This window comes from Diceros bicornis, chromosome 6, assembly GCF_020826845.1.
Source record: "Diceros bicornis minor isolate mBicDic1 chromosome 6, mDicBic1.mat.cur, whole genome shotgun sequence".
Taxonomy (NCBI): domain Eukaryota; kingdom Metazoa; phylum Chordata; class Mammalia; order Perissodactyla; family Rhinocerotidae; genus Diceros; species Diceros bicornis.
The window spans coordinates 54,872,021-54,890,537 of record NC_080745.1 but is presented as its reverse complement, the minus strand read 5'-3'; the positions used below and the strand labels follow the sequence as shown (position 1 = coordinate 54,890,537).

Genomic DNA, 18,517 nt, shown 5'->3' with positions numbered 1-18,517 from the left:
ATTGCAAAGATTCTACATTGATATTATATCAAATTAATATGTAAGAGAGATGGTAAATCTCACCCTGTAGGAAATGGAAGGATTTTTCAGAGGATGCCTTCACTATTCCATTATAGAAAATTCCATGAATTCCTCTCTTGGATTTATGAAAGTCATAATCTCTGCTGATTATAAGTATTAATGTAATTAATCTATACTACAATTAATATGATTAATAATATGTGAATTATGTAGTAAATATGTAATTTTATATTAAATTTATACATAACTAATATTGATTAATATAGCTTAATTGTGGTGAATTACTATGGTAGTGATAATAATAACACCACTGACAGCAATAATTATTATTACTGTTAGAACTATGCATTGAGCACCTATTATGTGCCAAGTAATGTGGCAGACACACATTATCTCATTTTATTCTCAAAATAATCCCATGGGATAAGAAATATTATCCCTATTTTATTTCAAATGAAACTGGGTCTTAAAGAGTTCAAGTCATTTGCCTGAGGTCAAATAGATAGTAATGGAGCCAGAATCTGAACTCAGGTCGCCTGAGTCTGAAGGAAATGCTCCTAAGCATTATGCTCTTAACCACTCAGTCCATTCAGAATAGACTTACTAGGGCCCTCTGGCTGCTAGGTGCCTGGTTAGTGTTCCATGTATCCCATAGATGCAGGCATCATAATCTCCATAGAATACAATGAAGACTCTTAGAACCTGCCCCAGCCAGACCTAAGGAGAATCTATGGAGGTGTGACCAGGGATCTGCATTTTAAACCATCATTCCCAGTAATTCATATGCATTCCAGCATGTGAAAAACAGTTGGACAGACTGGACTCCTTGAGAAACTTTCATTCTCATTTCTGTCCCTCTGAGACTTATCATGGAGATTCCTATAAATGTTTGTCGAATAGATGGGTGAAAGAATTAATGAGTATGTCATTTAATCTTAAGGAATATGCCACTGTGACTCACTATTTTGTGTTATGCCTTTCTTGTCTGGTTTCATTTCACCCCGCTTCACTGGTCCTCTCTGACAGTAAGCTTTGGGAGTTGAGTATCTCCTTAATTCAGGACTGGATTTTATGGGATGGTAATAGGGAAATTTTTAAAAATTAGTCTTTTCTCTCATGGCATGTACAATTTAGTTGCTCTAGTTTCTGCTGAGTGATTAGCATTTGAGGCCTCTCAGTTGCAATCACTGGCAAGTGAACCTGGGGCCCCTGCGTTAGAGCAGATCCAGCTCTCTTCTGAAATGGGCAAGCTGGAGATGCTGTGGGGCTTGTAATGGTGCAGGGGAGGAGGGCTAGGTGGCTAGCACTGTGTGCTGCTCATAGGAAGAGCTGGAGTCTAGTCCCAAGGGATGACACAAGAATGTACTAGCCATGAAGGTTGTGCTTTGCAGCCATGACATAGAGCCCATTCAGCTGCCTCTGTTTCATTCCTTTGTATAATGGATCTGGGTATGGAGGGTGAAATGTCCAGACAAGAGGAGTCTCTGTGTTCCATTTTGTAAGGAGTGGCATGTCCTAACCAAACAGGTTTTCTTCAGGCACCTCTCACCAGGGCTGTGCATACCTGCATTTTCCAGGGGTGTGTTTACCTGCTATGCCCTATCTGAGGCTCACAATATTAACTATAATTGTTGGAGAAGTCTGCCTGATTCAAGCACCTGTCCTTAATGATACTCCAGCAGGCCTCTTACTTCTTTGCCCTGTTTCTATGCTAGCTCCATGGTGAATATGTCCCAAATTGACATCCTGCTGGTTCACAGTAATGCATGTAAGGAAGTTAGACTAAGAAGAGAGCAGACATTATAAATTCCAGAGGAGTCTCAGTCCTTAACAGTGAGACCTTTAGCTTCAAGTACCCCGACTAAAGCAATATAGGATGTATTTATTATATATTTTCATATATATAATCTATATAGATTATATTGATCTATCATTCTAAATCAGCATTTCACACTGCTTTCTTATAAAACATGACTCCCATAAGATGCTATTTGTAGAAAGAGCTCACAGGAAAATATGTTAGAATATATAAATATCTATGTATTTTAAACTATATATATAAATTGATTTATATATTACTTCCTTGGAGAGTCATAGACTATATATGTATATATAAATAAAATAAGTACATATAAATTCTACAGACATGACTTGCTTGGAAAGTCTTAACTTAACAATATCATAATTAAGGCTCAGTATAGTCCTGTAATCAAGACTCTGTTTAATTTTGTTTAATCTACTTTTCTGCAGTCTTATTTGCTCTTAGAATTTTATTTGAATAATAAAATTTGAATAATAAAATAAATAATAAAATGGTATTGAATAATACCAATTAAACATACTATGACCCAAATTTTCTAAGGAACACAGTTGGGAAATGCTGCTTTTATATTTTTATTTATTTTTCTATTCATTGTACCAAAAAAAAAAAATCTGTATAATGAAGGGAGGGCTAAAATGACACAAGTAGCCAAAAAATGGAACCTAATCTTTGAAAACTTTTTTGCAGACAGATGCCCTCCATGACTGGTGAGAGCTGCTGTAGCTTTAACCAAATTTGGCTGTAAAAAGATAATACCAGGAATGTGATCATTTGTAAGACTCTCTTCCATTGTTCAAAATCTCCCTTCTCTAATGGTTATCTTCTGTCTTTCCCTCTAGCTACTCCAGTGAGGGGGAAATATGACACTTTCAAAAGAATATTGCTACATTTTCTGTTTCACATTGGGATTAAATATTTTACATGAAACACATGTGGATTATATAGAGAACTCTCATAAGTAATGCATTTTTCACTGCCAGGTACATTGATGATGAAATCAAGGATACAAATTTCTCCACAAAAGAATACCAGAAATAATAGAGGCCTTCATTCCACTTTTCTCATTGCCCCACTATAGTTACTGTCAGGCTTATCAAGCAGACATTTAACCAGGGCTTATGGCAATGCTTGGATAGCAATCTCAATGAATCCACACTCCAATTCTTAACTATGTTGTAGAAATGGAGGTGAGATTTGGCCAGAATATGCAGGTAAAAGACCCCACTGGTAGCTCTAAACAAGCTTTGGTTCTGAAAACTCATAAAGGCCAGTTTCTATCTATGGCTCTCTGATGAATCTCAGTCTTCTCAATGGCAAGACAAAGGTAATGATGAGTCCCTGAGTGCTTTGCCAAAAATTTTGAATTAAAATTCTGACTCTGACATTTAGAGGATTTGGTGGCCATGAGAATGCATCTCTCAGATCCCAACCACAGGGAGCAGAACTAGCCATCAGCCACAGCTCCTGTGCTCTAAAATCCGTTAATGTGTCCCACTGAAGCTGCATATTACAGGCACTCCATAAGTGTTGGCTATCACCGTTATTATTATTAGCTGTGTGACTTTTGCTAGTTGACTTAACCTCCATGAAACTTAGTTTTTTTATCTGTATCATGGAGATAATAATAGTTACCTTGTAGGGTTAGCTTAAGATGATAAATAATGAAAAATGATAAATAAGATGACAACTAATGTCAAGAAACATCTAACAATGCTTAACACTCCATAAATGGTAGCTATTATAATAACATACTTTCTATTATTCAGTGATTGTTTCAGATGTGTGTGTGTCTTGGCTGTCAAACTCATCCATAAGCTTCTTAAAGGCAAGAACCACATTTTATACTCTGCCAGTATTTACAGCTCTCATATCTTTCATGTCTCTAGCCTTGCTCCTGCTAGATATGGTATAATTCTTTGAATTGAGTTATGAATGAATGACAGGTTATTTTGTACCAATATCTATTCTCAAATAGGAACATATAAGAGCAGTTAACAATTTGTTTGCTTAAAACTTCTATTCTCATTTCTTACTATATAGAGTACCTTAAAACTTCTATTCTCATTTCTTACTATATAGAGTACCTTACCTATTTAACCTATAATTTTTATACCATGGATTTAACATCTATATGCTTAATCATCATCATTATTATTTTTCCACTGGTAGAAAATGTCAATTTAGGATGTGAAAAAGATCTATTTTACTCCATGTTCTTTTCACTGAGTCTTACTTCCTCTTATAAAACTATCCTATACTGAAATTTTCTCAAAGTATTAATAGATATTAGAACGTTTGGGCACAGTGTAACTCAGAAGATAGAACAGAAGAGCAATTTTGTCTTAATAGATTTGAGAATAAAATTCTTATCAGTACAACATCGAAAATGGGATGGGGCCTAGAAATATTAAACCATCCTGTGTATGCAAGTTGCTTGGCAACCAAATAAAACACACAAGACAAAGCTGTTGTGAACATGCACAATAACATGTAAATAAAATGTGTGACATTGTCACAGACCAAGAGAGTTGTGACAATTGGGATGAAAATCATATATATATATATGTACACCAGGTCTAATATAGTAAAAGATATGAAACCACATCTTCCCTATAATCAATGATGGCTTACTTCTTTGTTTCATCTGTTATTGACTAATGAGCTCAGAAGGATGAAAAAGAAATGTAGGAAGAGAGTGGGTGGGAGGAAGAAAGCAATCATATCATAGACAAATATTTGGATAAAAGGATAAAAGATCCATGTTTATAATGAACCATTGTTATCTATATGATTGTAACCAGGCTAAATAATACACTGGAAGAGCATACTCCCTGCCCTGAAAGAGAGAAAAAAAGGGAGAAAAGTTTAAAAAAGAAAGAATTACACATGAAATAACACTTTTGGACAATCTGGGTGTTGTTTTTTCACCTCCTGGCTTAAAAATGGCTATGTTTGAGCAATTTCCCCTCGTTCAGTTGTTGGTAAACAATGCTCCCAGTAAATACAAATGGAATTTGAGCTGTGCGTCTTTGCATTTCCCAGTGAGATATTAGCAGAAAGTTTACGGCAAGTATGTATTTGCTTATTTTTGTTATGCAATCAGATAATACATCATTATTTCTCTAACTGTGCACAGAGCAGGGAAAGCTTACTATCCTCTTCTCCATTACAGTGTAGGACTGAGAGGTACTTGAAGAGTGTGAAGACAGAAGACTTCTAGTTTGGGCTTTTCTTGACTTATCTGGGAAAACAACATGGCTGAACATACATGCCCTATGCGGGTACCTCATAAGGTTGCCGTGAGGGTCCAGGAGATAATGTTAAAGGCAGCACATTTAAATTATAAAGAATTATAAAATGGAAGAGTATAAGGCAACATGCATCTTAATTTTAGAAAGATTCAAGAGCAGAAAGTGAATGCCTTTTGCTGTGTTTCTAAATTCATTCAAATGGAGTTAAAGACCAAGCCCAATCTCTCCTTTGTCATCCCTTGAATGAAAAGATCTGGATGGGAGAGGAGCCATTCCAAAGGAATCTCATGTTCATAGTAAGGTACTTAGCAGAGACTTTGAGAGCTTTTCCCTGTGTTTTTCTTTTAAATGAACTGGATAACAAAACAGACAAATCGCACTATTAAACCCTGTAGGATCTCGGGGCCAGCCCTGTGGCTTAGCGGTTAACTGCGCCCGCTCTGCTCCTGGCGGCCCGGGTTCAGATCCCAGGCACACACCGAGGCACCGCTTGTCCGGCCATGCTGAGGCGCGTCCCACAGACAGCAACTAGAGGGATGTGTAACTTTGACGTACAGCTATCTACTGGGGCTTTGGGGAGAAAAGGGGGAAAAAAAAAGGAGGAGGATTGGCAATAGATGTTAGCTCAGGGCCCGTCTTCCTCAGCAAAAAGAGGAGGATTGGCATGGATGTTAGCTCAGGGCTGATCTTCCTCAAAAAAAAAAAAAACCTGTAGGAACTCTCCCACTTTCTTCCCAATAGCCTATCACTGTCTTCACTTCTGGTGTCTGATTCCCAGCTCCACCATTCTCTAGCCACATCCACTAGCTGTCCCCATTCTCCTTGATCCAATGGCATCATGTATTCTGCCCACTGCTCACTTTTTTTCTCCCCATACTCATCCTCTCAGGTATCTCTCCCCAACCACATGCTTTCATATATTCCCTAGGTGAGAAAGAAATCCAAATCCATACATCCTTCCCTGACCACTTGTCTGAGCTCTAACCCCATATTTCCCTGGGTGTTCAGGACATACCCACTTTCATTACTTTTTGAAACCTTTAGTCCAACATACCCACAAATGAAATTATACTCTTTTTCCTTTCTCAACTCATCTTTCATCTTCTCAACTCTAGACTCTTTTTTTCCCTAACCTTGAAAGCTGAAAACTTAGAAATTTTCTCATATTCTGATTTCCTCAAACTCTATCTCCAATCTATTACTAAATAATGATGTTCTTTTTTCAAATTTTTTTCAAACTCTTTTCCAAAACTTTGTTCAAATTTTCTCTTTTTTGTTAAAGATATTACAAACAATAAAATGATAATAAGGGAATATGATGAAAACTACATGCCAATAAATTTGATAAATTAGATCAACTGAACACATTCTTTGAAAAACACAACTTTAGAAACTGTTTCAAGGAGAAATAGAACATTTGATTAGCTCTATTATCTGCTAAAGAAATTGAATCTGTTTTCAAAAGCATTTCCACACACTAACAAAAATTCCAGGCTCTAACAGTTTCATTGGTTAATATCCTATTTAATGTTTAAGGAAGAAGTTCTTCCCAATTCATTTTATGATGCCAACATAAATTTATAATCTATTTAAAATGACCTAAATATCCAAAATATGTTTGAAAAAGTAATAAAGTTGGATGATTATACTACCTGATTTCAAGACTTACTATAAAGCTACAATAATCAAGACTGACTATGTGGTAGTGTCATGAGGATAAATATATAGTTCAATGGAATACAATAATTAGTCCACAAATAGACACATATACAAATGGTCAATTGATTTTAGACAAAGCTTTCAAAGTAATTCAATGGAAAGGAGTCATATTTTCAAAACCAGTGCTAGACCATGCACAGAAAAAAAAATAATCTTGACTTCTAATTCACAAAAGATAAAAGTAATTCATGGGTCTAAATATAAAAAGCTAAAACTGTAAAAGTTTGGAAGAAAACACAGAAAATCTTTGTGACCTTGGGGTAGGCAAAGATGCCTCAGGACATAAAAAACTTTAAAGGAAAACAATGATAAATTGCATTTCATCAAAATTAAAATCGTGTACTGCTGAAAAGACACCACTAAAAAATTTAAAAGTTGAGCCATAGACTTAGAGAAAATATTTGTAAAAGAAGTATCTGACAAAAACATTTTATCCAGAATATATAAGGATCTCTTAAAGTTCAATAAGAAATCAAGCAGCCAATAATAAAATGGACAAAAGCCTTGAACAAACACTTTATGAAAGAATATATACAAATGACTAATAAGTACACAAAAAGGTGCTTCTTATCTTTAGTGATCAGGGAAATGCAAATTAAAACTACAATGAGATAGCTCTTCATACTCACTCTAATAGCTAGAACTAAAAAGACCAGTTGTTGGCAAGGAAGTTGAACAACTGAAACTCTTGTGCATTGCTGGTGGAAGTGAAAAATGGTAAACATTAGATAAAACAATTAGGTATCATCTTATAGAGTCTTGTAGAGTTAAATATACAGCATACAGTAACCACATGATGAAAACATATGTCTACATAAAGACTTGTAAACAAATATTCATAGTACCTTAATTCATAATAGACTCTAAACGGACATAACCTGAACGTCCGTCAATAATAGAATGGATAAACAGATAGTGGTATAGCCATCCAATGAAATAGTACTCAGCAATGAAAAGGGAACCAACTACTGATACATGTAACCACATGGATAAACCTCAAAAACATTACTCTGAGCAAAGGAAGGCAGACACAAAAGACAATGTATAGTATGATTATATTTATATCAAATCTTAGAAAAAAATTAATACCAATATATAGTGATAGAAATCAGATCAAGGGTGAGTTGGGGCTAGGGATGGGGCGGGGGCAAAGTGACATAAAGGAACTTTCTAGGGTGATGAAAATGTTTAATATCAAGATTGATTTTATGGGTCTTACATGGGTTTATTTATTTGTCCAAACTCTTGACTTGTATACTCATAATGGGTAATTACATTATCACAATACACAAGTTATACCTCAATAAAGTTACTGAAAACAAGAAAAGAAGCAACTACAATTGCCCAATATCCTTACCAGGTTACTTCCATTCACTTCCTTCCTCAAACCTCAGAAACTCTGGGGGAATTGTTAAACATACTAGAATCTTCAGCTCTATCTCTCAGAGATTCTCATTATAAGGTAAAGTATAAGACTCAAGAGCTGCATTTTTTTTTTTTAAAGATTTTATTTTTATTTATTTTTTCCCCCCAAAGCCCCAGTAGATAGTTGCATGTCACAGCTGCACATCCTTCCAGTTGCTGCATGTGGGACACGGCCTCAACATGGCCGGAGAAGCAGTGCGTTGGTGCGCGCCCAGGATCCGAACCCGGGCCGCCAGCAGCGGAGCGCGCGCACCTAACCGCTAAGCCACGGGGCGGCCCACAAGAGCTGCATTTTTAACCAGTACCCTCAGATAATACTTGATATAGGTGGTGGAGTATTCCTTGTATCATTTCATTTCTTTTTTTTCTTTTTTTGTGAGGGAGATTAGCTCTGAGCTAACATCCATGCCAATCCTCCTTTTTTTTTTTTTCTGAGGAAGACTGGCCCTGGGCTAACATCTGTGCCCATCTTCCTCTACTTTATATGGGAGGCTGCCACAGCATGGCTTGACAAGCGGTGCATCAAGTGTGTGCCTGTGGTCCAAACCTGCGAACCCCGGGCTGCGGAAGTGGAGCGCGCACACTTAACTGCTGCGCCACCGGGTGGCCTCTCGTTTCATCTCTTTTAATGACTATCAGCATGACTACATTTCATGGAATTTTCAGTAATTTAATGTAAACAGTTACAGGCTGAAAATCTTATTCAAAAGAAGTTGGTTATCTTTCCAGCTTCCTCATACCTGGCCCTCCGGTAAAAAATGGCTCAACTTCTTTATTCAAGGGAAAGAGAAATTTCTGGCCATTGTAGTGCACCACCTCAAAGATTTTCTCTCTTAGTCTCTTTGTCCCTCTCTCTCTTCTTCACTCCCTCCCTCCTCCTTCTTTTTCCTTCTCTCTCTTTCTTTCTTCCTCCCTACTTTTTCTCTGTAGCAGGAAGAATCACATCAGCATTTTGGTTTTAAAGTGCTTCTAAATAGGACTATTATCTCTGAGACAAATAAACAGAAGAGTAAGTGGAAATGGCACAGATAAATCAGTTTTAGATACCCACGAAGGCTGTAATTAGGCTGAACAGGTGCTGTGTGTTAATGAAAAGAGGAAAACAAACTTTGGCTCAAATGATTCACAGTGTGGAGTCTGGAAAAAACACATTGTCTAGGATAATCAGGATATGACTGCTACAAAGAATATCTGAGGAAGCGGCACTGTACTCATAGCAAATATCTGTTCACCATTTATGGGAATTTAGGCCATTAACATACAGCACATGGTAGGTCTACAGTATGGATTTGCTGAATAAATGTGAGAATGGTAAGTAGGTAAATGAAACTTACTTGCTCTGTTACCATTTATTGTTGTTGTCATTGCTGGTTTTAACTCTTTTTAGCTGAAAATATTACTAAAATGTATTGTACATTTCTTATCTATTTAAAAAGTGGCAAAAATTATGATTTTAACTGAAAGATTTCAAGGTCAACATTACTGGAGTACTCTCCCTCCTGAGAAATTGTTCTTAATCTTCTGGGTGGATAATTTGGTAGCGAAGACTATTAGAATAATATGGAAATTAATCAAATTAGCAAATAAAAGATGATCAGTTTTGAAATTGGAACATATGTTTGACAAAACTCAGCACCTCTTCCTAAGAAAAAATTCTCAGCAAAATAGAAATAGGAAGGAAATTCTTCAATCAGTTGAAGGACTTGTATGAAAAATTCTCCAGCTATAATTATAATCAATGGCAAAATATTAAATACTTTCACCTTAAGAATGAGACAACAGAAAGGTTATCTGCTCTTATCACTTCTATTCAGCATGGTGCTGCAGGTGCTATTGAATAAAGCAAAAAGCAAAAGCAAACCAACACAAAACAAAAATGCGTAAAAGTGGGAAAGCAGAAGTGAAACTGAATTTATTTGCATATGGTATGATGGTGCATTTAGAAAATCCTAACTAATCTGCACAAAAATTACTCGATCTAATAACTGAACTCGGAAAAGTATCAGGATACAAGGCCAACATCAATACTTTATGCTAATGAAAATGCTTAGAAAATAAAATTTTAAAAATATGAGTTAAATAGCATAAAAAAGAAAAACAATAAGAAATAAATTGAACAAAAGACCAGGCAGATTATCATACTGAAAATTACAAAACATAAAGAGATCTAAAGAAATGGAGAGATATACCTTGTTTATACATAAAAGACTCAATACTGTTGACTTGCCACTTCTCGAAGTGAACTATAGATTGATTAAATTCCAATGAAAATCTCAGCCTACTTTTTAATAAAAACCGACAAGTAGATTTTAAAATTTATATGGAAATATAAAGACCCTATAATAGCCTGAACTATCTTGAAAAAGAATAATAAAGTTTGAGAGCTTACATTACATGATTTTAAGGGTACTGTAGCTTCAATAATTAGGACAATGTAGCATTGGGAAAAGGATTGAAAAAGATCCATGAAAAGACTATAGTACAGAAATAGACCAAATTATATGCAATCTAGTGATTTTGGGTGGGGGGGGAGCTTTGCCCTGAGCTAATATCTGTTGCCAATCTTCCTCTTTTTGCTTGAGGAAGATTCACCCTGGGCTAACATGTGTGCCAATCTTCCTCTATTTTGTATGTGGGTCGCCACTACAGCATGGCTGCCTATTGGTGTAGGTCCACATCTGAGAACTGAACCCGGGCCACTGAAGCAGAGCGCACCAAACGTAACCACTAGGCCACGGGGCCAGCCCCTGTAATCTAGTAATTTTTGACATAGGCTCCAATGCAATGCAGCTAGAAATGGAAAATCTTTTCAACAATTATTTCTGCTGGAACAATTGGATATCAATTTGGAAAAAAAAAAAAACCTTGATACATTTCTCAAACCAGACACAAAAATACACTTGAGCTACATTACAAAACTAAAAGTAAAAACTAAACCATAAAGCTCTTAGCAGAAAACATAAGATAATATCTTTACAAATTTGGGATAGACAACTAATTATAAAAGAAAAAATATGATAAACAAGACGATTAAAATAAAAAACTTCCAGTCATCAAAAACATGATTAAGAAAGTAATAAGGCAAATCACAGACAAAATGAAAATATTTCAATAGCTATCTGATAAAGTAGTCATATCTAGGATATATCAAGAAATAAATAATAAGACATACAATTAAATTAGAAAATGGACAAGATACTTGGACAGACACTTCACAAAAGAGGATATGTGAAGGGTCAATAAACACATGAAAAGATGCTCAATTTTGTTAGTCATCAGAAAAACGTAAATTAAAACCTTCATGAGCTACTACTGCATACCTACTAGATTGACTAACGTTAAAAAGATCAAAACCACCAAATATTGGAGAGGATGAGGAGCAGCTGGATCTCTCATATGTTGCTGATGGGAGTTTGTAATATTATAACTGTTAAAAATTCTGGCAGTTTCTTATAACCCTGTGAGACTGCAATTCCATTTTTAGATAGTTGCTGAAAATAAAAGAATATATAGGTTTATATAAAGACTTGTTTGCAAGATTGTTCATTGACGCTTTATTTATAATAGCAAATTATTGGATATAACCCAAATGTCCATCAAGAGTAGAGGGGATACACAATTGTGTCATAGTTATGCAATGGAACTCACTGACACATGCAACAACATAGATAAGTCTCACAAACATTATTTGGAATGAAAGAAGCCAGACACAAAAGAATGCTTAATCTATAATTCCATTTTTACAAGGATGAAGAAGAGGTAAAATGAATCTGTTGAAATAGAAATCACAGTAGTGTTTGCTTGGTGGTGGGGTTGACTGGAAATGTACAAGAGGAAACTTCTAGGGTGATGGTAGACTCTAAATCTTGACCAGGATGATTGTTAAGACTCATCAAACTGTACACTTAAGATCTGTGCTGATTTACTGAATATAATTATAACTCAATTAAAAAGAAACGGAAACTATGTTGAAAACCAGGTGTTCTCAATGATTACTAGTGCAGGCAGAAATTAGTGCAACTTATTTGGTAAACAGTATCGCTATATTTATGAAGAGTTTTTAGGAACATCCATATCATGTCCCAGAAATTCCACTCAATAAATTTATACTAAATGGACACATTCTCAATTTGAAGATAGGGGGGATCTTTTTGTACAAAATTGCTTTCATGCTTGTTATTTGCAGTACATAAAAATTAAAAACAGATTTTTTATTATAAAGGGATGCTTAAATAAACTATAATGTGAATTAAATATATTAGATAATTAAATATTGTAGATAAAGCCACTAAAATGTTAATGAAGACTACATAATAACATGAAGATATACTTATAATGTTATGCCAAATGGGGAAAAACTGTTGTGAGGAAGAACTATATGTCCCATTAGTCTTCATACTAGGGTATGCAATGACTTTCCAAGAAATACACAGGCACATAATTTTTAAAAACATCAAATTCTAGATCTTTGACTCCCACATATACTCTTTCCTAAAGTTGATATGACCTGAGAATTTCTAGCTTCAAGCAGGTTCTCCTTTTCTAACTCTATTTTACGAAGAGAAGGTCTCTCTCTTCTCCTGAGTCTTGCTATGGTGAATTGTCCCAGGCTGTAAAAAAGTCTGAGACCCCTAACAAAGAAACACTTGACAATGTTGGCACTGGTATTAGGAAATGTATTGTTAATAAAGTAACAATCCTTTTCTAAGTGCAATTAACCTCTGCAAATTGGTTTGTTTCTAATTCTTTGCTTTCAAAAAATTGAAAAAGGATTTACTTGAGTTTTAGGAGGTAGATCATTAAAAATAATTTTTGTGTATGCATCACTATGTAATTTGTGACCCAGAGCTTCAGAAAGAGTTCAAAATTGAATGACATTATGTAAATACGATTTTTCAGCACTTGTATCTGTTGAATAAACCGAAAAGAATTGATGCTGAATTTTGTCTCATCTGTCAATAAATAATAATCATCTGTGGCCGGCCCCGTGGCGTAGCGGTTAAGTTTGCGCATTCTGTTTTGGTGGCCTGGGGTTTGCAGGTTTGGATCCTGGGTGTGGACCTACTCACCGCTCATCAAGCCATGCTGAGGCGGTGTCCCACATAGAAGAGCTACAACTCTATAACTATAATACACAACTATGCACAGGGCTTTGGGAAGAAAAAAGAAAAAACAGAGGAAGATTGGCAACAGATGTTAGCGCAGGGCCAATCTTCCTAAAAAAAAATAAAACAAAAGTACTAAAAGGAATAACAAGCCAAACTGCCAACTTAAGAGTTCTATCTCCAGTAAAATATCTTCAAAAATGAAGGAAAAATAAAGATTAAAAAAAAATAATAATCATCATCATCTCTGGGTGTATGAATTAAAGGAAAAGGTCTATTCATGTCATTAAGAGATTCATTGCTAATAAAATTTGATTTTAATTCTTAATTATTCATTAAACTTTTAATATATTTATGATCCTTTGACCAACTGTATACTAATAAAAATGACAATATAAATAATTAAGAAATTAAAAGAAAATGAAACCTTATGGTCAGAAGAAATGAAAACAACTTAAATTTCAATGCAGTATATCTACTTTTTAGTTGCAGAGAAGAATGAATTGATCAATGAAAGACTTTTTAGGCATACAAATACATTATGTTTGGATATATTTTTATGGAAATACATAAAATATCTGTATAAAAAGTGGAATGGGAATATGAATTCAAGGAAAAAGCAAAAGATATAAAATTTCAATCCATTAAAAAAGAGATTTTTTTTTTAATGGATGATATTAGGTATCAAGTCACTATTCTATTGGGTATATTGAAAAAATTGTGTAACAATTTCATTTTAAACTGTCAATATTTACAATGTGCCTTAAGGTGCATCCCTTGCAACTATTTAAAATTATAATAAAAATTTTTATTTATCAGCCTAAAAATTTGTGTTTATTTATGGAGTTTTGTGAAATTTATTTGGGGCTATAGAAGCAAAAACGAATAAGCAACTTACAGATATAATTACAATTTTATTTTTAAATTATCTCAAAAGAATAAACAAACTAAAAAAGTATGATCTTCAAAAAGACTGGAAGGATTACTCCAAAATGGTAATGATTATATTTGGATACTGGGAATAAAAATTTTCCCTCTTCTACTAATTTACTTATTGGTTATATATTTTCCTCAATGGCTTTATTAGATTAAATTCCTCTCATAATAAAAATAAACTTGAGACATTTAGAAATAATTAGGTATAAATTTAAATTCAATGACCTCTAAGGGCCCTAAGAATCTTCTTCTGAGGCAAAGTCCACAAGTTTTAGGGTTTCCACCTTGTAATAACTGTTTCAGCAGTTCCTGCAGTTTTTATTTATTATGGGATTTTTGGCAGTAATACAAATGACTGAGTTTGCTAAAAGACTGTTGTCTGCCAATTAAAACATTTTGGTGTCTGCCACATTTTCCCTTTTGATCTGACATGTTCAATCTAAAATTGATTGGGAGGTTTACAAATATTTAGATTCTGTCTTGCCTTACCTCACTCAGCCTCTTTCACATACTCCGATATTCTTATCTCTTACCAAAGAGTAGTGACTCACAAGGTTACACAACTATCAGTAGCAAAGTTAATCGGAATCAAGATCTAAATTGATTTTCTGTTTTCTGAATTCCTCCACACACGGAGTGAAAGACTTTAACGAACCAGGAAGAGTAAGGAGATTATTAACAAGTGAATGGAAGGCAATTATTTGCTGTTAGTGTCTGTCAAGTCAATCCCCACTCCCAGTGACCTGTATGCAGCAGAGCGGAACCCCGTCTGGTCTTTTTGAGCCATCCTCTCACCTTTTGATGCTATATCAGACAATGCTCAGCTGCTATTCATAGGGTTTTCACAGTCAATTTTTTTCTGAAGTAGGTGGTCCCAGTCTGTCTTAGTTTGGAGGCTCTGCTGAAACCTGTCCACTATGGGTGACTCTACTGGTATTTGAAATGCTGGTGGCATAGCTTTTAGCATCACAGCAAATGCAGCCGCCACAGCGTGACAACCAATAGAAGGGTGGTGAGAGCCCCAAATCTTAATGACTAGACCGCTGGGGCTGGCAAAGAAATCATTACACAACAGGATATCCAGGCCTACAAATTTCCAGATTTGAGGATTAAGCACCTTTGTGTAAAACAAAGAAGGACTAGTCAATTTTGATAGGATCTTCAAATAGAATTGAGAGGCCAATTGCTCTGTGCTCCAAGTCCAGAGGCAGCAGAAGAGAAAAGAGTTTTAGGATGAAAGGGAGATAAAACGCCCAACAAAGAAAAGAAAAATAAATAGCAAACATCTAGAGGGCACTATATTTTCATGGTTCTTCTACAATATTAAGGAGAAAGGACTTGAACTCTGAAAAACTGTTGCTTCAAAATTTTAAAAATGAGATAGATAACAAAGGAGAAGCTGTGAAAGAAATTTTTCCCCCAATTCTTTTACAAAGTCAGAGACATAGGATAGGCCAGTGAAGGGACATTAAAGCAAGCTGTATTAGAGTAAAATGACTCCTTTAACATCATATTCCCATCTCTAAATTTAGTTCTACACTATCATATTTCCAGTCTGAAGTGTTAAGTGTACTAAAGTGTTATATATTTGAACTCATTTCTTTTTTCAGACGTAAAAAAGTCTGGTAACAACTTCTTTCTTATTTCTACAAACAGAAAATAAAGAATAAGTATAGTGTAAAAAACAAAGAAAAAACAACTGTTTGGCTTTTATATAGAGAATTAAAGGACAATCATTTAATCTCTCAATGTCTGGGGTGATGTTAGTCCATCAGGTTGACTCATCCTCATCTCCCCAGCCTTGAATGCAGGTCTGCAATTATGAGGGTTGGAGGAGCATGTTACTCTTAAATAACACCCACATTAATATGAACCACATTTTCACTCCTCACCCAGTAAGGCTATTTATCACAAAACAGCAGAAAAGGAGAATGATGTGTCCTTCACAAAGTACGAGAAGGGTATTCATAATTTTCATAAGCAGGACTGTCACTTAGGACACTGACTCCTGCCAATCACTTAGCCCCACAATTTCCTGTGGATGACCTTGCTCGCAAGAAAGACTATTCACACTCAAGGCCATTGAAATGAGACAATAAAAGGCTTTTTGAAAATGCTAACCAGTTTTTAAAACATTATCCAAAACTCTAGGTCCACAAGTCAAAAGAAAGTTCTCTCAAATCCATAAAAGTATCTGTCACTTGGCTTTCCCAGATGTAGATTTATGATACCTCCTCTCAATAAGATTCAAATATAGTGACGTCTGCTTTCTAAATGCTACAGCTTTCTGAAAGGGAAAACTCATCGCAACCTGCCTAGAAAACTCTGCAATGTATCTTATCCATCTGGAGTTGTCACATTATACTCTTGTTATCTCTTGCTTAACCTAATAGAATCAAAACACAATGTTCCTCACCAACATGTAAAGTCCTGTACCTCCAAGTATTTCCCATGTCTCATTGAAATACCATGACCCAGGCTCTGCAAACAGATCAATAGTCATTACCCAATCTCTGTCGTCTCTGGGGGTCTGTCTTCCAGGGCTGGGAGCTTCAGGTTGATTCCAGCTCCTTCCACAGGCAGCTGTCAGTGGCGCATGCTCTGTTCGAAACAGCCCAGGAGATGTTGCAACCAGAAATTTCTCAACAGGATGCAGATTAATTATGGTTTCAAATATGACAGATGCCGCCCATGCAACCTCGTGGGTGAATTCTTAGCCAGTGATGAAAAAAGAGTGTTAATGGACTAAAATCCCTGCTCCTGCCAAGCCAGTCCCCAAGTTCTGTGTCTCAAGGGTTAGATGAATTGGAAGCTTCTCAGTAGAATATAAACTATCTATTCAGAAAATAATTTTCACCCAAGGATGGATGTAATGACCTAGTCATACAAGCATTTCTATAAAATGCCTAATCCCCCACATCCTCCAACTGCAACACCTGTAATGCTATTCATTCCCAATGACTGCTTTGGCTTTCCTAAATTTCCTCTACCTTGTTATGTAAATTGGGTGTTAGAATTAGCAGGAAATGCGGAAAATGTATCCAATTCTTTCAACTGAAACCTAGAAAGACAGTGTCTCATTCAAGATCTCCAGCTAGCTAAAGGCAAAAACACTTTTTTCCTTCTCTCTAACCAGTCTCTTTCCTACTCCCTAAGCAGCTCCTGTGTCTGCACTGGGTACAGATTTGCTGTTAGATAACCTGTAAGGAATTTTAGAACTGCATAGATTTCTATTTTCTGTTTTCATAATTATGAGGGTGCAGGTCTAATTCGGTTAAATTAAACCTACAAAACTTCTAAAATGATTCCCAAACTAATGTTTTATATGCTTAAAATTCATCTGAAGAGCAAGAAGAGTATTTCTGAATTAATTCCTGAATTTTCCTCATGGGTTCAGGCATGTCCACGTCCACTCAAAGCATAGGACATGGCTGCAAACACACTTGTATCAGAACTTGCATTTCAGTCAGGTGGCTAGAAGTTAGTGGCATTAGGTTGATTTAAAAAACTTCAAGTTTCTTTGGATTGTGTCTATTTATAATTAGATTGGGGTCAATTTGACTCAAAATTGTAGTTGGAATTGGTTTTGCTTCTGTTACCATAATAGTTTAATTAAAATTTTAATTAAATTTAAAATTTTTTATGGATTTATTTGCTTTATTAAAATAGTCTTATATCCTTATGTTTTTCACAGGCAATTATTCCACTCACAAAGTAATATATTCTCCTAGCATGCCATTTTGTGTCTCTGAAAGAAAATCAAAACCAACTGGAAAGATAGGATATGTACTGGCAACATATAAACAACTGGAATCTAATCTATGCTAGGAAATCAGATATTCTTGGGCTAAAGAAATGGAAAAGTGGAGGTTTCAAGTATTGCATAGTTGATATTGAACAATTTTACCAAAAATTTTTCTGCAGTGCATCCTTTACCCAAAGCAAATCCAAATCATTGTAGTTTGGAGATTTTATAGTGAATGAGTCATTCATCCATATAAGGGCCCTCTACTCTTTTGTTTATTCTTAACTAGTTTAGCTTTAACTTTTGTCCCTGATCCCCATTCCCACACATTCAACCTCCATTTTATTCTAAAATATCATTATAACATATCACTTTAAGGTAGATAGTTATTAGGGACAAGAATGAGATTTATTATAAAATACCATATGAAAAATTCTGACAATTATTCTACTGGATGATCATATGGTATTTTATAATAAATCTCATTCTTGTC

General features: G+C 35.3%; 1 protein-coding gene across 4 annotated transcripts in view; it reads right to left on the bottom strand.

Annotated features, from left to right (window-relative positions):
* The window catches only part of LOC131407221 (lipase member K), a 48,567-nt gene extending 31,466 nt beyond the window's left edge, over nucleotides 1-17,101 (bottom strand). For all 4 annotated transcript variants that reach the window (XM_058543474.1, XM_058543471.1, XM_058543473.1 and 1 more), the window contains exon 1: nucleotides 16,786-17,101. The gene's annotated coding sequence lies outside the window, so the exon portion shown is untranslated. The remainder of the gene's footprint in view (nucleotides 1-16,785) is intronic.
* Nucleotides 17,102-18,517: the final 1,416 nt, after the last annotated feature.